This window comes from Cebus imitator, unplaced genomic scaffold, assembly GCF_001604975.1.
Source record: "Cebus imitator isolate Cc_AM_T3 unplaced genomic scaffold, Cebus_imitator-1.0 Scaffold336, whole genome shotgun sequence".
In the NCBI taxonomy this organism is placed as follows: domain Eukaryota; kingdom Metazoa; phylum Chordata; class Mammalia; order Primates; family Cebidae; genus Cebus; species Cebus imitator.
In genome coordinates, this window is record NW_016107651.1 from 295,853 (window position 1) to 302,073 (window position 6,221).

The window sequence follows — 6,221 nt, forward strand, 5'->3', positions numbered from 1 at the left end:
TCTACTGGTTTGTATAAACTACGATTACAGCCCTGCAGAGAAACAATGCAAACAAGTAATAAGTTTCAAATAAGAAAGAGGAAAATAAAGAAGAGAAGTGATTACACGGAAACCGAGCAAGGAAGCAAACTTTTGTCTAACCATGTACATTCTCCCGCTCCCAGTACCTTGTGAGTGGTAGATGGAGCCTCTCAGCAGGTTCGGCTGAGAATAAAGGGCCCAATTCAGATGACTCTGCTCTGCTCTGGTGAGTTACCCCCTCTGTTTCTCAAAAGGAGAAAACTAGAGTTTCCTCTGATATGACACTGAACTTACGTTTATTATTTAAAATTGAAATTCTAACCCTTACATTTGTGTGAAACTCATGGTTTGTGAAACATTTTTAAAGATAATATTTAGAAGTCATAAAACATGGCTCTCCGTAAGAAACTGTGATAGCTCATAACTGTAGCAGCTGCCAGCTACTTGGCTGTAGTGGACTCAAAGTGAACTCATCACTGTTTTTTGTTTTTTTTTTAACTGATTACCTGCCTATTAAACCCCCAATGTTTTAAAAACTTAGTGCTACTCGTGAAACTTGAGAAAGCAGCTTACACTGCTAATTTGCCCTGATGTAGTTGTTTGAAATAAACTTGAATTAAAGGAATCTCTGGCATTTTTCTGAACCCACACAAAATGAGATGCATTTGTTTGGTGGCGTTTTCTTCTCTGTCTCTCTCTCATTTCATTTTATATTGGTGGCTCTAGAAGCTGGGGCCTCAATGATGAATAAGATCCAGTATTGCCCTTAAAGAGCCCACAGGCTGGTGTAAAAGAGCCAGGGAAACCCCTCCTTCCTTGACAAGGGTCAGCTGTAAGCAGAGATGGGTAAGTGGATGTGTCAACAGCCAACATCAGGATATGGAGCAAGAAGGCAAAGAGTCAGGGAACTGCCACTCAGAACACAAGCTGATGCACAGAAAATGTATCAGCAGGATCCAGAGCACCAGGAAGCTAAATCAGCAGAGCTGCCTGACAGTGAGACGACTCACCCCATTCCATGTGGAGGAAATGCATCCCTCTTCTTTGTATCCTCTCTCCCTGCACATAGGACACTGGGCAGAAACTGTCCATGTGTCTGCCTCTGGCACTGTGTTTTAGTTCTCTTTCTATCCCACTTCCTAATATTGCCATCTACCACATTTTCTGGTGCAGAATGGGGCTTAATAAATAATAGTTGTATTACATAGGCATTCAAGAAGAAATGTCCTCACTAAGTGGGAGGCTGAACTAGAATATTTCCCAAATTCTGTTCTACTTGGAGATTCTATGATTATATAGAGAGCTTGGCATGGGATAGGTGTCCACTTAATATTGATTCAGATGGTGTCTGCTTAGTATTATAGTTACTTGTGCCCATGTTTTATCTCCCCATATAATCAGCTTACTTTTTTCTGCAACTGCATTAATCATTTACTAAGCACTTTAGTAATCAGTTTGCATGCAATGTCTTACTTAATTTTCACATAACCTTAGGAGATAGTTTTAGTTTTAGTTTCTATGGCTGCATGACAAACCACTCCATAGCTTAATGGCTTAAAACAACCATTTATTATTATCTGTCTTGGTTTGTATGCTAACGGGGCTCAGTTTATTTCCATTCTTTTTGGGGTCCGAGATGTGGGCTGGTGCTGCGTCATCAGAAGGCCCAAAGGTGCTGGATGTCGGGAGGGCTCACTCGGCTGGCAGTTGATGCTTGTTGTTGGCTGGGACTGTTAGCCAGAGCACCTACACATGGCTTTTCCAAGTGTTCAGCCTTCTCACGCATGATGGCTGGGTTCCAAGAGGGAACATCCCAAAAGACCCACATGGAATGACTTAGCTTGTATGATCTAGCCTTGGAAATCTCAGACCATCACTGTTGCCACATTCCAATGCCCAGGTAAGTAACTGAGGCCAGCTCAGATGCAAAGGAAGGGGAATTAGATTCCATTTATTGATGGAGGAATGGCAAGGTCATTTCTGAAGAGCAGCTGAGATGGAAAGTACTTTGTAGGCATTTATGGAAAGCGCCATCTGCCACAAGTAGTTACTATTAATATCTCTTCCTACAAATGAGGAAATTTCACAATGACTTAGCTAAGTTATATGATTAACCTGTTTGGTCAAGGTCAACCAGATCCAGATGCCACCTAACTTGGTAACTGTTATACTTCATTTAGGATAGTGTTCTAAAACTTTAGTAAGGAAGGAGTTGCCCCTTTCAAAAATTCAGTATTAGTTTCAAGAATATGAAAATACATAAATTCTGGTAAAATTTATAAAGTAGAAATACAAATTCTAGTAACACATGGGATGCCATGTTCAATAAATATCATTGAAGGAAGGGCCAACATCTGTTGCACTGCTTCAGTAGGCCAGGCACTCATACACTATATTTAAACTCTTTTAATCCTCACAGTTATCTTTTTCCCCCAGATGAAAGTGAACTTTAGAGGAATTAAATGCCTTGCCCCAAACCGCATAACCACTAAGCGACAGAGCCAGGGTTTGAACACACTCATGTCTCAGGCTGCATTCCACGTGCTTTCCACTTAGATCCATGTTGCAGGTTGGGCTCCCCAGGAATCAGTGTCTGAGATGAAAGTAGCATGCAGGAAATTAACAGAGGAGTGCTCTGGGGGAACACATGTGGGAAAGGGGAAAACACAGGATCGGGCAAAAGAGAAGGTGGGCTGCGAGGCAAACGGTAACTCAGCAGGCCCCCAGAGAGTTCTGAAGCTGGGATAGCCCTTCAGAGTTGTCTTATCAGCGACACGGAGTCTGCACCTTTATTTCCACCCCTTTCAACATAGTAAATGGTTGCTGAAGACTGAACTGTAAAGAGAGGCAGCATCACAGAGGGGAGAAGGCATTGACATGTAAAGGACAGCTAGTTCAGGCTCTGGCAAGAAGAATCTTTCCTGCAAAAGACTAGGATATTCAGGGCCCTCACTACTATACAATCCTCAAGAGGTGAAGCCAGGTCTCTTAGCCCAGACAAAGTGCTAAGATGAATGCTGCAAGTCCCTCTGTATAACCTTTGGAAGAAATCCTCAGAGTAGGCAGGTACATTTTTAATGTTGTTGAGTTTAGATCTGGCCCCAACTTGAATCAACTTACAGTATTGAATTTGTTTACTCTAGGATTCCAAATCGTGTGACCATACACCCAATGATGAGTTCCAAAAAGTAAATAATTCAGGAGCTAGTCACTCCTAGAGGTCAGTGGTGGGAGACAGTTAGCTAACAAGACATTAACAGCTATTCATAATGACAGTAATCTTCAAAGGGTAGAGTCCAAAGTGAGTGGAATGAAAAAAAGGAACCAGAGGTTCCCCAGATCCCATCCCTTGTCTCTGCCTGATGCAGCCTCATCTCCAATCTCTGTGGAGAACAGGCAGAAGCAAAAGAAGGGAGAATTCAAAGTCAGTGGAAAAGAGGAAAAAATGAGAAAACGTGAGGAAAAAATGAGAAAACGTAAGGAAATGGGACCAATTTATTAAATACATGCTATGTGGCCTACTTCTTATTACCACCCTATGAATTACTATAATCGCAAGCTTTTCAGAAGAGGAAATTGAGACGCCAAAGGACCAACTGGAATCCCATGGATGTGGGAAGAAATAGAAGAGAGAAGAAAAACAGTGAAGGGAGGAGGGAAGGAGGCAACTGCAATCGGGCGCATTTATCAGGAAGGCAGACAATTTTTAAAATGTTGCCAAAGCACCCTGCATGCTGCCAAAACAAATGTTCCCTCCATCGACACCCAAGCTGTGAGAAACCAAGTCCCTGGACTATGTTCCCTTAGTGACCTCACAGCCACCATCCACTGCCCTGCGCCTTTAATGATCACACTTAAACCAGGACCGGCTCTAGCCTGTGTGGACACGTATAGGTGCTGCCAGTAGTTCAACAAGGAGAAATACCATTATTCATAGCACCCTTAAAGTTCTGCCCTTCTGCAGAAGACACAGGAGGGAACAGTCCTCCTGGGTCCTGGCAGTGAACTGAGACTCTGGTGGGAGCACTGAGGGAGGACTAACGAGCCAGAGTCCAAAAGGAGAGGACCATCCTGGGGGCACACCCAAGTAGAAGGCACTGTCCTCTTGGAACTGAACGAGGAGGCAAAGGACATATGCGGCCGGGTCCCCCAAAACAGTCTCATTGTGACCCTTAGTGCTACCAAGCAACCAAGCAGGTGAGGCAGGTAAAGAGGGAGGAGGGTGTTGGATGGAGTGGGAAGATATTATTTACTGTGGCAGGTAGAACTGGAGTCAAGCAAATGCCAGCCAGCCTTTTGGAGGGTTTGGGTGGATAAGGGACAATGCCAAAGACAGCATTAATTTTCAATCCTGGGTGGTGGAAAGACTGTATGTATGTATGTATGTATATGTAATTTCTCTACGTCAGACAGTGCTGGGTTTGTGCCCCCCTCTGTAATTTACTGATTGTGGGAATTCACAAGAGGCACAAAACCTAAGTGACCTGATAAACTCTCACAGCAGGGCTTCAGGGAGGAGCCAAGGCTGGCAAATAGTCATACTATTTGCAGGAAAAATCACACTCCCTCCGTGTGATTAGGAAGGCTGCTTTGTTTTCTTCCCAAGCAGAGACCTCAAAGAAGACTGTGACTTGTGGCTATCTTTGGAATGTTCTAACGGGAGGGAGCCCTGAGCTAAGGGGAGGGGCAGATTAGCCCTGGGAGGGCGAGCGACAAAGGGGCATTGTTTCCCGAGAGGGCAGGCTGGGGCAAGGCTGACTCCACTGCCCGCCTGGGCGTGGGCAGGTTTGCTCCAGGGAGAAGGCCTCCATCCTGGGCCACAATAGCCAAACCTAAAACAGTTTTATCAAAAACAACGCAGGAAAATGTCAGCACCCGATTATTTATCCTCGGGTAGGTGGGGGAGAAAGCAGCTCCTTTTTTCTGGGCTGGATGGAGCCTCAGGGAGGGGGCCAGGTGAGGCATCGCCCCTTCCTCTCCAGCAATTGCGCGCCTTTTGGATCCTCGCTCAGCTTGCTCCCCGAGGCGCAACACGCCAATGCTGCTACCCACAACGCATAGACCGGAAACCAGGATAGACTGAAGCCTGGGATGGCCTGGCACCGAGCAGGCCCGGCGCAAACGCAAGGTCTCCCCTCTCGGTGAACCCCACGCCCACTCCCGGGAGAGGGAGCGGATGCTCATTTCCGGAAGCTGGCACGGGCAATCCTACAGTTGCAACTGGAAAATATGTATATACATACGTGCGCGCGCGCATATGTGTGTCTGTGTGTGTGCGCACAGTGCATACCGTGCCCATCTACAAGGAAACCTGGCGGTTCCTTGGACAAACAACTTTGAGTCCCGGGAGGGCGGAGGTGGACAGAGGTTCTCCGCTTGGATAAGTACTCTCTTTTGGGCCTGTTGGCAGTCTCCGGGGTCCCGGAGGCGCCTTGGTGTCCCTTTCCAGGGCTCGGACTCCTTTGAGAGAATCAAGAGGAAGGCGTTTTTCCCTAGGACTCGCGGCGGGCCCCACCTGCCTCCCGCGGCCGGCTGGGAGCTATTACAGCAGGGTCTGCCCGTCCGACGACGGCGGCTCCAATCTGGGGTCCCGCCGGCGCCGACCTCCATCACTCTCCAGACGCCCAATGGCCCCTCACATCTTTGGTGACTCTCGCCGCCACAAGGAGGATGAGATCAAAGAGGTAGCGCTAGGCCGGGAGGGACAGCCAGGGCTCTTTCTCGCGGCCGGCCTCGCGTCCTGCCTCCCGGGGCGGGCTCTTTGGCCTTTGGGAGTCAGAGCGAAGCCTTAGACTCCTCCCAGAAAAATGCACCCTCATCTACCCTATTCTGCTCTACCCTCTGGAGCTCCGAGACGTGCTGACCACTTGGTGGTGCCAGAGCCCACCCATGGAAGGGCCGCTGGTGGGGGCCGGGTTCGCCCTCTCCTGGCCTTCACCGACCAGCGCGCGGGGGAGATCCTGGCAACGCCCGGGGTCTGCACCTTGAGCGGCCTCACCCCGGTGACCTCCCGGTGAAAGGCCGGGCGGTGCTTCCACGCTGAGGGCCACTTGTTAATTTGCAAGAGAAAGTGCTGACGAGGGTGCGAATCCGCCTGTGGAATGCGCCCCCTCCTCAGGGGGCAAGGCCTAGGGGAGGCCCGAGCGGAGAAGTTGCTGCAAGACCGCAAAGTAAGAGCAGGGGCGTTTGAGGAATCGAAG